This window comes from Ictidomys tridecemlineatus, chromosome 4, assembly GCF_052094955.1.
Source record: "Ictidomys tridecemlineatus isolate mIctTri1 chromosome 4, mIctTri1.hap1, whole genome shotgun sequence".
Classification (NCBI taxonomy): Eukaryota; Metazoa; Chordata; class Mammalia; order Rodentia; family Sciuridae; genus Ictidomys; species Ictidomys tridecemlineatus.
In genome coordinates, this window is record NC_135480.1 from 103,164,949 (window position 1) to 103,182,495 (window position 17,547).

Sequence of the window (17,547 nt, forward strand, 5' to 3'; positions counted from 1 at the left end):
CTAGGTCAGTCTTTAACCCTAGCCTAGAGTCCTCTGGTACTATGGGATTCCAAACAAAACCCAGGAGTCCAGGCTACATGACTTGAAAGGTCTCTTCCTTCAGTAAGCTTTGCCCCATCTATTACCATCCACAGCGCATGCCCAGGGAACGCTGGTTCACTTCCATGACTGTCTGAGCAAAGCAGACAGGAAAGCAAATCCACTCATGGCAGGAGTCGGCAGGGCGTGGGGCTGGAGTGGGCGGCCATAAACGTCCTCCCAGAGAAGGGCAGGGGAGGGTATGAAGAGAGGATGATTAATGGGTACAGGGGTGCAGGCAGGATAAGAGGAACAGCTCAATGTTCTCTAGCACAGTAGGGTAACTGTGGTTGACAACAACTAATTGGATATTTTCAAATAGCTAGTAGAGAGGGTTTGGAATGTTCCCATCACAAAGAAACAGTAAATGTCTGGGGTGATGGATGAGCCAATTACCCCAATCTGATTGTTACACATTGTATACATGTATTGAAATGTCCCATTGCACCCCATAAATATGCACAATTATTACGTGTCAATTAAAAATAAGAATATATTGAAGAACCACTCCAGACCCAGACCTGAAGATGAGAACATGCACCTGGGTGTAATCCTACTCCGTGGCTCAGGGCTGTCCGTCCACCTTGCCACCTCCAGCCTCTGGCCTGGGTACTAGGATATCACAGTCCTGGCCAGTGGTCCCACTATATGACCAGAGTGTTTGTACTAACTGTCACTGTCCATGAGTCCCTTCCAAACTTGCTTAGGGGCCATCATGAGTTGGGTTCCCAGAAGCAAATCCTGAGAAAGGGACACATGTTCAAGGCATTCTTTCGGGGGAGGGGGTGGTTTTTGGGGGGGTGGAACCTGAAGAGACCAGCCAGGTAGTGGGACAGTTGGAACAGGAGAGAAGACAAAAGGACTGGTTTCAGAAGTCCAGCCTCGCCTGAACCCCTGGAATGCTCTGGAGTGTGAGTTAAACTGCAGAGCTGCTTGCTTTCCCGTCTTGGGGCAAAGGTACTGGGCTGGATTTCCCATACTGCCCTGCCTACTCCCAGGCAGGCTGGGTGGCGAAAAGGAAAGGTCTGTTTTGTCTTTCCTCAGCTCTCAGTCAGCACAGAAGGTGTCTGGCCCTGGATGTGTAGGGGCAGTCCCCACACACCAAGCCATCATTTCTAGAGCAGAGACCAGCTGAGCATCCTCTAATGTGGCATTTAGTTATTTATTTATTGGCACCAGAGATTGAACCCAGGGGCACTTAACCACTGAGCCACATCCCCGTCCCTTTTTTACATTTTATTAGAGTTGCTTAGGGCCTCGCTAACTTGCTAAGGCTGACATGATCTCCTGCCTCAGCCTCCCGAGCCGCTGGGATCATAGGTGTGTGCCACTGCGCCCAGCAGCCTTCTCTACTTTAAACCATTTCCCACACTGTCTACCAGGAGGCAGCTCTGATCCCACAGGCCGGGGGCTCAGTCCCCAAGACTTCCCTCTTCCACACACCAGATGCCAGTCTCAGCCCCGGGTTGTTTTTCCTTTGCTTCTGGCCAGGAATCACTATAAATGGGTATTCCTGCAGCCCCTACCTAGGTACAATTAAATTGCTTAAGCAGCTCAAGGAATGCAGGGAAACATGGTTCTGGCTTATTATTAAGGAGTCAGAAAGACTGCTGATGAAGAGAGGCTCACGGTGAGGGGCAGGGGAAGAGGCAGGGAGCCTCCATACCCTTTCTGGATGTGCCGTCTTTCAGGATCCTCGACTGTCTGGAGGCGCCCCAAACCATGTCCGTGTGGGCTTTTATGGGGACTTCACTGCACAGGCATGAGTGCTGACAGACCCGGTGGGGGAACCCAGCAAGACCTGTCCCGATTCTTCTTGGCCTCTCTGTGCAGCATCCTCCCTCCAGGGCGTGGGCCGGGACCTCTGGAATGAGGAGGGTCAGAAAGGATTCCTTTCTGGTAAGCTCCAAGACAGGAAGGCAGGGAAGGCCAGAGTGAGAAGAGAGCCTCTAGTTTTTATGGCCTGATTTGAGAAGGGAGTTACGAGTCAGGAATCACGTTCAAAAACAAAACCAAACAAAATACGTGTCATAATGACACACACGCCCAGTTGTGGTGCTTCTGGGGCCCAGGAGTGATCCTTGAGGTTCTGTAGGTGTGAACTGCAAGCAGAAGAAGCAGGGACCGGCGCACAGAAGAGGGGACCCAGGCCAGCACCACCTGTGTCTACCACAGAGGAAAAGCACCTTCCCCCAAGCCCCACGGGAGCAGGCAGAGGTGAGTGGGAGCCTCCAGGGCCCTGGGCTCCTAACTTCTAGAAGGTTCCCCCCAGCTCCCCGCCTCCTGCCCTTGCTAGTGTGTCGTCTCTCCTTGGTTCATCATGCAGGACACTGGGTGTGAATCTTGCTGGAATCTGCCCCAACACTCCCCTGCCTCCACCTCAGGGCTTCAGCCTCAGACACTGCTCTGCATCTTGATTTTCCCTGAAACTGCTCTTCTGCCTCCATTTCCTCCACACCAGATGGATCATAGCAAGTTCGCTTTCTGTATCCATTACGTCACAAATCATTAAGCATATTGACACAGAGTGGAGTGGCCTGGGTGATTGCAAAGGGGATAGGTGTTTTTCCACTGCTGAGCAGAAAGTTGCTGTCACCTTGTTCAAAATTCACACTCCAGGGGCCCAAAGCCAGGGGCCCCCTTCCTGCTCCTGAGGCTCACAGGGTGGAACAGAGGTCATGATGGTTGGTCCTCTGCAGGAATCTTTCCCAGGTCACCACTCTGAGAGCTGATCTTCAGAAACCAGAGACAGCAGGGCTGGCCAAAGGGCAGCTCAGCTCCAAATCCATCCAACAGCAAAAGCCGGTTGAACATTCAGACATGGCTTCCTCATGTAGGGTGCAGCTCAAGATGCCCTCCTTCGAGGAGCCCAAGATGCCCTCCAAGGCTGTCTCCCCAGCCCCTGCTTCTGGGTATCATTTTCTAACACTGTCTCACTAAGCTCACAACAGTGGCTTGTGGCTCCTGTTTTTGTCAGCATGGTATGAGGGAGGCCCAGAGAAGGACAGTGACTTGCCCCAGGTCACACAGCTAAAAAGTACCAAGGGTCGGATTCCAAACCCAAGACTGTCTGGCTTTGCATTCAGTATCATGCCCACAAAGCTGACATTTTTGTCTTTCAGCTGAGGTTCTCCCTCTGAAGTGCCACTCAACAGTCCCCAGTATAAGAGCCTCTGGATATTTAAATCAATTCCAATCAATTTGTAACCTAACTCCACCAAAATGAGAGCGGTCTCTTTATTTACCCACGAACAGGTGTTTACTAGACCCGCAGGCTTCCTTTTCCCAGATATTCCTTCATGTTTGTTTTTTAACTGTATTTTATTTATTAATTTGTTTGTTTATTTATTTTTATGTGATACTCAGGATCCAGCCCAGGGCCTTGCACGTGCAAGGCCAGCACTCTACCGCTGAGCCCCAGCCCCAGGCCCTTCATGACTGTTTTTAATGCACATGGAAGGAGAAGAAAGCAGTGAGGAGGGGGTTACCTTGAGATGAGGTGGACCAAGAACGCGCCCCCTGGCGGTGCCCTGCAGAGGAGGCCACTCACATACCCCCAGGACAAGGCCCTCTCCGTTTTGTGTTGGAGGTGCCTGGGGCCTCCTCTGATAGGGGGTGTGGCCTGTGCTTGTCTGGGGCTCCCCCAGCTCCACCTTTCCCTGGTCCCTCCCCACAGGCCCTCCCCACCCTCATGGCTCACGGGATTCACCCTCACTTCCATGGGAAGCCCCCACAAGCTCTCCCTGTTGGTCTCCCCTGGCTGGAGGAGCGCAGGTCAGGAGCAGACTCCCCCTGCTCCCGCAGAAGCCTCCATGGAAGAATAACTGTGTTGTGATTTTCAAAGGAAATTGAAATCTCCTCTTTACTGCTTTCTAAATGAACCTTATAATTTTTTTCCCTGTCTACAACATCCCTGTGAACTGCCTCCTCTGTGTGCGCCTGCGTGAAGGAGAATATGGAGATGGCAGGCCACCAGGCTGGGCACACGCCCCTGGCAGGTCCCCAGCGGGAGGCAGGGTCCCCTGCCGAGGCCAGGAGCCTCCACCACCAAGCAGCCTCTCCCTGCCCACTCCTCTCCCACAAGTCAGGCCTCTGAAATGGAACCAGCCCTCTCAAGCCTTAGGATCTAGCCTGAGTTGTCAGGGGGTTCCTGGGTCAGAGCCCCTGGCCTGTCAGCAGGAGCCAGGCTGGGGCAGGAGGAAGACACCATAAGACAGGAATAGCAGGGTTTTCCGGGTGGGAGCTCTGGAGGGCAGTGGGGGTGTGGATTAAAGGGTGGGAGGAAGATCATGGGAGGCTGAGAACAAAAGGGAGCACTGATAGAAAAGTCATAGAAGATTCTAGAAGGGATGCAAGGGGGCTGGGGCAGGGAAGAGAAGGAACCCAAACAAGGGCAGCATGGGCAATGACAGGCACAGCAATGACTGTCCCTCACGGGTCTGGGCCACACATAAGCTCTGAACTTCCCCAGGCCTGCTTTTTGGGGACTGGGGGCAGAGGGTGGGGGCGATAAATGAGGGACACATTGTGGCCTCATTAGGAGCAGGAAGAAAGAAGTAAGTGCAGTCAAGGGGTGAGCCAAGCCATTCCTGTGCCATGGTGAGAGCCTGTCCCAAGTGTCAGCTCCCTTGAGGTGGCAGTCTTGGCTATCTGGGCTGCAAGTCTACCCTTTTCCGCTACACGCTACGCTACTCGTGAAAACAAAGACGCAATCCGCAGTTAGGTGGAGGGCGGACCCACCCCTGTGGCTGTGGGCCAGGGACCAGGGGCCAGGGGAGGGCAGAGCCTCACTCGGCACCTTCTCTCCTGTTGGAAAGCTGTGTGCAGGTGGGGACTGGTGCTTCCCTCACGCGTGTGTCGTGGGATTGCAGGTCTAAGGTCCTTTAGAGATGGGAACAAGAACAGGACTTGGGACCTCGCCTCCTGGCAGGAGGTCATTGGCTTAGGCAGCAGACTTGCTAAACTGCCTGGTGCCCACCTCAACAGGAGGTAGGAGGTTGGGGATGGCAGAGTGGAGCAAGGACACATGCCACACTGTGGATGTGATGAGAATGAAGGAAATTTTTGTGGATTAAGGGACATTACAGAAGGTAGTGGCTTTAGCCACAGGTAGCCTCCCATGAGGCCAGCCTTTGAAGCAAGGGGACAGTTCCCCCAATTCAGAGGAGCCAGGAGCTTAAAGAGTTGGAAGGAGCTGACTGACCTAGATCCGCGATTTGGAGAGTTTGGTGGCAGAAAATCGGCATGACTCTGAGGAGTAGTGACACCCAGACACCCAGAGCCCTGGTCAGTAGGTCAGTATGTGGTACTAGGCAAATGTCCCTCCCTTCCCTCTTCTCACCTGCGTACCTGGTGCAGGGAGTGGTGGGGAAGTTGCCCCCCCCATCACCCCCCCTCCACTGGGTGGAGGAGGCAGCGCCCAGCCCCACTCCAGCCCCAGGGTGCAGCTTCCAGTGGGAAGAAGGTGGATTTCAGTCCTCTGGGAGACAGGAGTCTGAGGCTTGATTTATTTATCATCCAAAAGGAAGCTATAGAGTCTGCCCAAGATGTTGTCAAGGGACAGAAAAGCACACAGTTTCACCAGCCTGCAGTTGAAACAGCAACATGAGAAGAACATTTTCAATAAATATTTCATGTTAATGCCACCAGCCGAATCTAACCTGAATGATAAACCAATTACACAAGGGACGAGGACTCCCTTAGACAAGCTCAGTTACACACACATATTAGAAAGAGACATACGGAATAATAAACAAGGGATGCAGGAGCCCAGGGACATCTAAAGTGAGGCCAAGCTCCCAGGCAGGAGAGCCAGGACCTGCCGGGGAGCTGAGGCTGTCCAGTCTCCAGCCAGCCCAGGTCACAGTAGAGATCCTGGCTCTGCCACCTGTCTATGTGAGCTTGGGAGAGCCAGTAAGCACCTCTGTGCCTCAGTTTCCTCATCTATAAGGTGGGAGAATAGCTCCTACCCAGGAGATAGGTATGAGGATTAAATGAGTTGATACAGGGACGGATCTTAGATCAGCACCAGGCTGGCCCTCATCCCTGCCCCTGGCGTCCCACAGTGCGGCTCTCCAAGCCCCTGCATCTTCTCTTCTCTTCTCCCATTGCCACCTGCTGACACCTTGCCCATTGCTGATCCTGCTGAGGGCTCAGAGAGCCTGGATGGGGACTGATGGACTGTCCTTATGAAGATCCTGCAGGGACATTGCCTCCTGCCTTGTCCACCAGGAACTGGGGAAGCTGGAATTCCTGTTCTGCTCTAGGAGGCTCCTGCTCCTCCAGGGACCTCCAGTTTCATTCTGGAATCTTCTCTGATGCCTCTCCCACCTTGTCAGCAATAGAGAGCACACTGCATCTCAGGCCTCTTTACTCCAGATGGGCAAGGAAAATGTGTCACTAGCCTGGCGGGAACAACATCTAGAGACCACAAAGGGATTTTGCAAATCCCTCCCACTTCCCCCTTGGAAGATACTGGACGGTGTTTGTCCATATTTCTTAGACTATCCTCCTCCCACCCAGCCACTCAACTGGGGATGCACCAGAGTAAGGAAGATCCATATTTACTGAGCTCACACTAAATGCTCTGCTTGTAGCATTATCTCATTTAATCCATTAGTAGGAGGTCCTGAATGCCCCCAGGGGACTCCTTGGAATTATGGATAGTTTCACAAACAAACCCCAGGATTTCAAAGGTTTGAAGACAGCTTCCACTTCCCCTAGCATCCCCCCCCCACAGTTCCTATTTCTGCATCTTTCCTGAATGCAGATCATCAACCCTAAACCATGGAGTCATCTGGGCAGATTTTTGATAATCAAGGCGAGTGCTCTGCCCTTCTGAAGAGAGTCTGGGTAAGAATGCGTTGGCTAGGCAACCCCTGGTGATTCCGATGCAGCCCAAAGACTGGGCACCTCTGTTACACCGGTGCCAAGGAAGCTTCCACAGTGGCCTGTTTGTCCCACCTTCTTATTGAACTCATGTACACGGAGCAGAGAGGAGAAGTGACTGGCCACGGGTCCCCCGAGCCTGGCCTCTAGCATCGTGAACTTCCCACCATGCTCACCACACCAGTTTGCCCTGGAAGAGCCTTCAAGAGAGAGGTCAGATGGCTGAGCTGGTGCTGGGCCCCTCCCCTCCTCAGCCCGCCTCCTTCCACCCAGGATCCAGAGCCTCCTCCACGAGCCTCAGCCTTGGGCTGTTGCAGAACAGGACAGATTAGAAAGCTGGTCCCGCAGCCTCCTCACGCTGAACTGTAATTGCGTGTTTCCCTGCTGCATTCACGCAGGAGAAAAGAGCTCTGTCGTACTCCTGGTGTCCCCAGAGCCCCGCGCAGGGCCTGGCAGAGCCAAGGAGCTCAGTGTTTACTGGTGAATTCTACTGAGGGACTGAGTTAATGACTTCATTCCTTACTCTTTTTAAGGTATTAGCTGATATTTTAAGGGCAACGCTTAGCCCAAAGGCAAAACATGTTAATGGTGGAATTTTAGCATTGTCGCCTGAGGAGGTTTCCTGAAGTTTCTCGAGTCACCCGTAATTGTGTCCTGCAAGCTCCAAGAGAGGCTTTTTCTAGCTCTACTCCCTTGACCAATCAGATGGGCCCCCGAGACCCTTTTACGTCTCCATGAGGGATCACCAGGCCTCTCCCCTCTTTCTCAGGGTTCCAGGTGGTTCTAGCTGACTGAGGAGCCAGCTCACCTCGGCTCCGCTTCCCATCCCTCCTCCTGTCAGCAACACACCGCCCCAGGCCACGTTCATTTGAGACTCTGTACCGGCTGGATTTCTAGATCACCGACCAGGAGAAGGAGTCTGACAGCCCCATTTAGCAGCCTCTTCCAGGCCTTAGCAGGTGGGGCTGCTCCTACCGGGGCCTGGAGGGACAGGGGCTTTCTTTGGGGGGACAGTGAGTGGCAGGCCAGTGACTGGCATCAGAAGCCTTTTGAGTGACCTACAACCTAACCACGCCACTCCTCTCAGCCGTTGGACTGTAAGAGGGGGATGGACGACAAGAGAGGAAGCCTTTCTGAGGGACTGATTCGCTGAGCAGGGTGCTGGCGGGAAAGGAAGAAGCCAAGCTGTTTCCTGGGCTCCTGCTCTGCCTGTGAGACAGGCTTACTGCAATACAGGGCCCAGAGTCCCTACGGCACTTACTCACCCAATGTCTCCCCTTCCCAGCACTCTGGACGCCCCTGGGAGGTGCTATTCAATCCCCTCCCTCCTTTGCTTCTCAGGGAACCCTCAGAGCCGCTCTATCCTTCCTGCTGTCCCCCTGAAAGCATTGAGACTCCAGGACCTGAAAACCTCAAACTCCTGGATCCTCATGCACCAATAGCCAACAGGCCCTGAGGCCCTGAGGCCCTGAGGCCCTCTGTAGAGAGTGCCTCACTGCACACCGTGGCTGCCAGCCTCCCTCAACCCCACGTGGTTTATTCTCTTCTTGGACCTCGGAGGCACAGGAAGCCCAGAGCAGTTCAGAGACTATCCAGAGTCAAGGCATGCAGCAGAGCCAGGAATCAAATCTGGGCTTCAGAGTTCATCTGTCATTTGTCTTCTATAACCAGAAATCTTCACTCTGGCCAACCCTGGGGGAGAAGTGGGAGGTGCTTCTGCCCAGTGCTCTCCAGACACCCCAGCACCAAAGCAGTGCGGGGGAGGGCAGGCGTCACCGTCACCGTGAGTCTCTTCTAGAACAAGATGGGGCTTGAAGAAAAACTCAGGCGAACACTGTCTAGATGAGAAAAATTGGGAACATTTTTCATGAGCCTGAGAAATGTACTGGAGTTTAACTCTTGAGGTTAGATTTTTTCCTGACTTTTTTTCCTCTCAAGTTTTTGCTACAGAAGAATATTTCACACATACAGAAAACTTCAAAATATAATACAATAATAGCCTGCATGCTCACAATTAACATTTTGTCAAGTTTGCTTTATGTGTTTTCCTAGACTATTTGCGTATAAGCTACAGACACGAAAACAGTAGCCTCCTAAATTTTAAGACCTTTTCTTTTAAAAACAAGTACATTCTCCTACAGACTCAAAATGTCATTGCTACACTTAAGAAAAATCAAAAGTTTGCTAATATTATCTAATATCTAGTCCATTTTTAAATTTTGATAATTGTCCCCAAATGTCTTTTATAGATGATTTTTAATACCAAACTCCAATCAGAAGTATTTCATCTGGTTGTGACTTTGACTTCTATTTAGTCTCTTCTGTCTAAAATTGTCATCTAAAATGGTCCCTCCATAAACTATACTACAGAGCAACAGTGACAAAAACAGCATAGTATTGGTACCAAAACTGACTGGTAGGCCAATGGTACAAAATAGAGGACACAGAGACTAACCCACAAAACATGTCAAGAACATGCATTGGAGAAAAGATAACCTCTTCAATTAATGGTGCTGGGAAAACTGGAAATCCATATGCAATAAAATGAGATTAAACCCCTATCTCTCAAATTGCACAAAACTCAATTCAAAATGGACCAAGGACTTAGGAATACAACTGGTGACCCTGTGTCTAATAGAAGAAAAAGTAGGCCCTAATCTCCATCATGTGGGATTAGGCCCAAAATTGCTTAATGACTCCTATAGTGCAAGAATGAAAATCAAGAATCAATAAATGGAATGAACTTAAACTAAAAAGTTTCTTCTCAGCCAAAGAAACAATCTGTGAGGTGAATAGAGAGCCTACCTACATCTTGGGAGCAAATCTTTACCCCTCACACATCAGGTAGAGCATAACCTTTAGGGTATATAAAGAACAGAAAATGCTAACACCAAAAATAAATAAATAAATAAAAATAACTTAATAAATGGGCCAAGGACCTGAAGAGACACTTCCCAGAAGATGATGTACAATCAATCAACAAATACATGATACCATCACTAGCAATTAGAGAAATGGAAATCAAAACCACTCTAAGATTTCATCTCACTCCAGTCAGAATGACAACGATTATGAAGACAAACAACAATAAGTACTGGCGAGGATGTGGGGAAAAAGGTACACTCATACACTGCTGGTGGGACTGCAAATTGGTGCAGCCAATATGGAAAGCAGTATGGAGATTTCTTGGAAAATTGGGAATGGAACCACCATTTGACCCAGCTATCCCTCTCCTCAGTCTATACCCAAAAGACTTAAACACAGCATACTACAGGGACACAGCCACATCAAAGTTTATAGCAGCACAATTCACAATAGCTAAACTGTGGAATCAACCTAGATGCCCTTCAATAGATGAATGGATAAAAAAAAATGTGGCATATATACACAATGGAATATTATTCAGCAATAAGAGAGAATAAAATCATGGCATTTGCAGATAAATGGATGGAGCTGGAGAAGATAATGCTAAGTGAAGTTAGCCAGTCCCCCAAAACCAAAGACTAAATTTTGTTTGTTTGTTTTGTTTTTATATAAGGAGGCTGATTCATAGTGGGGTAGGGAGCAGGAGCATGGGAGGAATAGATGAACTCTAGATAGGGCAGAGGAGTTGGAGGGGAAGGGATAGAACATGAGGTTATTAATGATGGTGGAATGTGATGATCATTATTATCCAAAGTACAGGTATGAAGACACAAATTGGTGTGAATATATTTTGTATACAACCAGAGATATGAAAAATTGTGCTCTATATGTGTAATAAGAATTGTAATGCATTCCACTGTCATATAAAAATTAAAATTAAATGGTCCCTCCACCAGTCCTTGCCCCCCGCACCCCCATCATGATATTGATTTTGTTGAAAAGGTCAAACTGGTGGACTTAAGAAATTCCCACTTTCTGGACCTGTCTGACTATTTCCCTGTGGTGCTATTTAACTTGTTACTTTACGTCCTGAATTTCATGTAGACTGGATGTTAGATCTTGAGTGTGATCAACAATCAAGTCCAAGTTTGTTGGCAAACCAGGCATGGTGGTTCATGCTTGTAATACCAGTAGCTCCAGAGACGGAGGAAGATTGCAAATTTGAGGCCAGCCTTGGCAATTTAGCAAAGCCCTCAGCAACCTAGTGAGACCCTGTCTCAATATTAAAAATAAAAAGGATTGAGGAGCTAACTCACTGGTAAAACTGAGTTCAATCCCTGAGTTCAATCCCCAGTACCACCCCCCTCCAAAAAAAAGTTGGCAAGAATACTTTTATAGTAGACAAGATGTCTCTCGTATTCACACCCGTGTATCAGCCCTCTCCTTGAGTGTGAGCTGAATTTTGTGACTGGCTTCTAGTGAAGAGAATACAGCAGACATCAGTTCAGAGATTAGATTATTTTAAAACTGCAGGTTCTGTCTTGAGTTTTTCTCTGTCTGTCTCTTCACCCTGCAGGAAACTAACTCCCCTGTGGAGATCCCAGCTAGCAAGGGGAAAAGTCCTACCCATCACCAGATCTCCCCCACCCCAGTTAAGCCTTCAGATGAGACCCCAGCCCCCGCCAACCGCTCAACTGCAACCTATGAGAGACCTTGAGGCAAAGGCTCCCACCCGACCTGTACCTGGATCACCGACAAGGAGAAGGAGTGCCAGGATCCTTGAGTCACAGAGACTCTGTGGTAATACATATTGCTCGTTTTAAACTACTGAATTTTGGGGTATTTGTTTTGTATAGCTTTGGACTGAATGTGTCCTCCCTCTAGACCCCCAAGTTCATATGTTGAAGCGGTAGCCCCCAGTGTAAATATATTTGGAGACAGGCCTTAGGAGGCAATCAGGCTAAAAGAGGTCATAAAAGTGGGGCCCCGATATTATAGGACTTTGGCCTTATAAGAAAAAGAAAAGTGTGAGGACGCAGGGAGAATATGGCTTGTCCGCAAGCCAGGAAGAGAGCCCAGCAGAGACGGAATTGGCAGGCACCTTGATCTGACTTTCCACACTACAGAACTGTGAGAAAATAGACGTCTGTCGTTTGAGCCAACCAGTCTTGTATCTTGCTGTCCCTCCAAGCTACAGGAACACTATTTTGAATTTTAGACACCTAAGAAAAAGTTTGCAAAGAGGACTCTCTCCAGCCATCTCTCCACGATTCTTAGAAATCCCTGCTAGACTCTTTTCATGGTCAGGGGAAGTGAAGGGAAAGAGTAATGAGAGGAAATGGGCAGGGGGCACTTGAGCAGTCATTTTGTTTCAGGAATGAGCTACACTGGAAAAAGAAACCGAGCCTCCAGACCCCTGAGGTCTGGTCCTCACAGCATTACCAACTTGCTAAGACCAGTGAGCGGGCCCTCCATGCCTCACATGCAGGTTTGCTATGGGGCCTGGAGAAGATACTGCATGTAGTGGAATGTGGAAAGACACATAGGATAGCATCCCTAGAGCTTGTGCCCCCAGAATCATGTGCCAGAGGAGGACAAGGAGGTGCAGGTGAAGGATCCGAGCATCTGAAGGGTCCTCCTCACAGCGGAGGGCTGTTCACTGGGAGACAGTTGTCAATAACTCAGCACTGCAGTAAGGGAGGGAGGAAGAAATTGGTCCAAGAGAGCTCCCAACTTCCAGCAGGATGCAGAAGGTGGTCAGCGCAGGCTCCTCTGGGATGCCAGCCTGCAGCCACCTCCAGAGCCCAGAGCATATGACATTAACGGCACAAGGAATTGGGCAGAGGAAACTGGCTTTGATGCCCACACAACCCCCAGTTTCCAGGACTTGCTCTCTCTCCACCTGGGATGGGCTGAATGAAGCTTTCCCAGCTCACTTCTCCCGCCCTCCCTCCTGCCTGACTATTCCCACCTCAGATTTAAACTTCCTAAAGACAGTTAATCCTGATCAATGGAAACTATTATGGTTGCTTACTCCTGAGCCCTCTGATATTGATGCACGGCAAGAATGCTTCCTGGGCCTCCACCTCCAGTCATCACACACACTTGGCCTACTTTGAGAAGGTTGGAGGCTCCTTACTCCAAGTCTGTCCTTCTGCTCAGGTTCAACTCGTACTTGCCAGTAGCCACCCCCAGAAACTTCCCATCCCCAGTCCTTTGAGACTAGCTGCTGAGGCTCCCTAAAAGCCCATGGCTTAGTGAGCTGGAGGCAAGCATTTCCCATCTCTACAATAAAGATGGTGAACTGCACCTCAGTGAGTTACTTACACAGGGTGCTACCGACCCAGGTCACGGGCAAAGCACAGAGTGGATCGTTAACAGCCTAAAGGCATGCCAAAGTGCGACAGAGACGCTGGGTGTCTTCTGCCATCAGTCCCTCTCAGCAAAGGAGCCTCATCTGGGTGGGGAGCTGCAGGTGTTTTTCCAGTCTCTGCGAGGCTGGACCTGTCATGCCAGCCCTACGCACGCACGTTCACAGCCATTGTTCAAAAACAACAGGCAGAAATCACTACAAGGAAAGCACAGCCAGCAGGCCCTCAGCCTGCTCAGGAGCCAGGGAGCAGGTTTCCCTGCCCACCCTCCCCATCTGAGCACACACAGAACACTCCTACCCATCTCCCTCCACCCTCACCGGAGACCTTCCCATCAGCTTCTCCCTCCCACCACCTCCACTCACAACACTCAACAGGCCTCACGTCCCTGCCAGGCCCTCGCTTGATCTGAGGAAGTCAGGGTAAGTTCCGGGACTGGCCCACACTTTCCAGAGACCTCCTGCTGCACTGTGAGCAGCTGAAGCTCATCTCTGCCTGTGAGCCCTCGCCAGGGTCACACAGCAAGTGCCCCAGTCTTCTGTTCAGCTCCACACACACGACCTAGTGTTATGAGCAGAAGGGTGTTCCCCAAATTTGTATGTTGAAAACTAACCTCCCATGTGCCTGTGTTTGGAGACAGGGACTTTAATGAATGTTAAGGCGGGTGGGGAGAGGCCCTGACCCAAAGGATTAGTGTCCTGATAGGAAGAAGAAGAGGTACTGGGGATATACACACAGAGAAAAGGCCATGTGAGGACCCAGCAAGAAGGCCGCCACCTGCAGGTGAGGAAAGAGGCCTCAGGAGAAACCAAACCTACTGGACCTTGATCTGGACTTCCGCCTCCAGAACTGAGAAAATAAGTTTCTGCTGTTTAAGCCACCCAGGGTGTTGAGTTTTGTTGTTTCAGCCCTATGAGACTAATAGACCCATATTTACCTATATTTATCCAGACGCAAAGGAAACCAGGGGTATGAAAAGAATAAGGCCCGGCTCCTGTCTGAAGGAGCTTTATAAGAATATGGAAGTCTCTGGGCATGGTGGCACACACTGTGATCCCAGTCACCCAAGGTGCTGAGACAGGAGGATGGCAAATTCAAGGCCAGCCTGGGCAACATAGCAAGGCCCCATCTCAAAATTTTAAAAAAATGAAAAAGGTCTGGGGATGTGGCTCAGTGGGAAAGTGCCTCTGGGTTCCAGCTCCAGTACAAAAAAAAAGGAGGAGGAGGAGAAGACATAAATTAATGAAATAGAATTGAGAATCTGGAAGTAAGTCCTTGCATTTAATAAGCACTCACCTTAGGTGATTTTTCAACACGGATGCCAAGACTATGGTGCTGGAGCTAATGGGCATCTACATGCAAAAGCATGAACTCAGATCACTACCTCCCAACATAAACCAGAATTAACTCAAATTAAAGGTCTAAATGTAAGAGCTAAAACTATAAAACTCCTAGAAGAAAACATTGGCCTTAATCTTTATGGTCTTGGATTAGAGAGTGCTTTTTAGCACAAGCAACCAATGAAAAAAATAGATCCATTGGATATCATCAATTAAAACATTTATGCTTCAAAGAACACCAATAAGATAGTATAACTATGATCCACAAGATGAAGAGAATCCTTGCAAATCATGTTCTGATAAGGGACTTGTATCTAGAACATATAAAGAGTTATTAAAACAATAATAATGAGGCAAATAAAATTTTCTAATTTAAAAATGGGCAAAGGCTCAAAATAGACTGTTTTCCAAAGAAGACACACAAATGGAAAATAATCATAAGGAAAGATGCTCAGCATCATTAGTCATCAATACAATGCAGATCAAAACCACAAATGAAATAACACTAGGATGGCTGTAATCAAAGAGCGATAATAACCGGCATTGGCAAGGATATGGAGAATTTGCAGCCCTCATACATTGCTGGTGGGAATGAAAATGAAGCAGCCACTTTGGGAAGCAGGCTGGCAGTCTGGCATAGGGAGACTTGGTTACCATATGATCTGGCAATTCCATTCCTAGGTATTTATACAAGAGAAATAAAAGCATATGTTCAACAACAACTTGGACAGAAATGCTCAGAGCAGCATTATTCATAGCAGCAAAAGGCATAAACAGCCCAAATGTTTCCATTCATCAGCTGATTGTGAAAAGATAAAATGTGGTATATCCTTACCACGGAATAATATTCAGCAACAAAAAGAAATGAAGTACTGAAACATGCTGTGACATGGAGAAACATTATGCCAAGTGAAAGAAACCAGTCATAAAGGACCACATATTGCATGATTCCACTTGAATGAAATGTCCAGGATAGGCAAATCTACAGAGACAGGAAGTAGATTTACAGTTATCTAGAACTGGGAGACTGTGTGTGGGTGGGGATGTGTTTAAGTTTTCTTCTGGGAGTAATAAAAATGTTCTGAAATTTATTGCAGTGATCATCTATGAATGCACTAATCCACTGAATTGTACTCTTTAAATATGTGAATTGTTTTGCATATGAATTATATCTCAATTAAGCTGTTAAAAATATAGTAGGGAGGCTTTCGCTTCTGGAAAAGAGAGTAGTTGTACTTTTCTCTGTTTTCTCACTAAGTACAACTGAAAATTATATGTAAAGCAAATTTAAGACTCTGAAACATAAAGAGAAGACAGACTTTCCAGGGACCTCAGGACCCAAGCAATGAGACAGTGGTGAGTTCTCCAGGTTTCATTTTTTACCTCATATATCTCAGACTTGAAGCAACCTTAAAACACCGACAGAAGCCTGCTGTCTCTAGCAAGACAACAACTTTTAGGCAATAACATCTCTACTGCAAATGCCACAGAAAAAAACATGGCCCCACTCACACTTATGCCAAAAAAGGTCTGAGTGAGGAACCTTGACTTCCACCCTTGTAAAGTAGTAACCCAGTACTCCAACTCTGCTGCTGAGGCGAAAGCCAGATAGGAAGCTGAGTCTTATACCTCGCCTACAAGGGATAAGCCCACCACCAGCCATCCCAGGGGATCACAGCGGGGATCACATAGGGACCACCACCATCACACAGTATCATGGGAGAGGACATGGGGAACCATGGACTTCCATCCCCACCCAACAATAATGAAGTACCTTTCCTCTTCTCCTCTGGGGTGGTACTAGAGGAGGTCTAATGGAGAGTCAGGACTTTCCCCACTGTCCATTAGAACAAGGACACACCCACTGTGTTGTCAATGCAGACCACCTGGGAATCTGAAATTCCCATCATTGTCCAGCAAAACAGGAGCCAGCATCTCAAATCAAGTCTCAACAAAGGCTGAGTAGGGAATAGAGACTTCTATCTCCACCTGACAGTAACAATAAATAAACAAGATTTAAATAAGGCCCAGAATCTCATAATATGAAAATATCCAGGTTTCAATTGAAGTCATTTGTTGTACCAAGAACCAGGAAAATCTCAAACTGAACTATAAAATTATAATCAATTAATGCAACACCAAAAAGATGGAGCTATTTGGATTACCTGACAAAGATTTTAAAAGAGCCATGATATTTTAAGAAAATATTTCAGTGAACAATTACGAACATGCTTAAAACGAATTAAAATATGTATCAGCAAAGAAATAACACATGTAAGAAACAACCCAGTGGAAATGTTTGAATAGAAAAATGTAATAATGAAAATGAAAACCCAGTGGATGGGCTCAACAGAAGAATGAAGAGGAGGAAAAAAAAAAAAACATAAGCTGGAAGATAGGAAATAAAAATTACCCACATGAACAATAGAGAAAACAGATTTTTTTAAAAAATCATATAAATACAGTCCCAGGGACCTGTGGGACTATAATAAAAGACCTATTCACATTATCAGAATTCTAGAAGAAGATAAATAAGATTGAGAAGTTTTCAAGGAAATAATGGTTGGACACTTCTGAAACTTAGCAAGAGACATCAGCCTACAGATTCAAGGATTGTGAACTCAAAGAAATCCATAAAAGGGGCAGGGATTGTGGCCCAGTGGTAAAGCACTTACTTTGTACATATGAGGCTCTGGGTTTGATCCTCAGCACTACATAAAAAAAAAATGAAATAAAGGTATTGTGACCATCTACAACTAAAAGAATATTAAAAAAAAAAAGAAATCCATATAAAGACATATCATAATTAACAAAAACTAAAGACAAAGAAAACACATCTTAAAATCAATTAGGGGGAAAAAAGGGACAATTAGAAAGGCAATTTACCTGTATGTAATATGAATTGTAATGCATCCTGCTGTCAAATACACAAATTAGAATAAAAAATTTAAAAATAATAATAATAAAACATAACCTGCTCTTTAAAAAAAAGGAAAAAAGAAAGA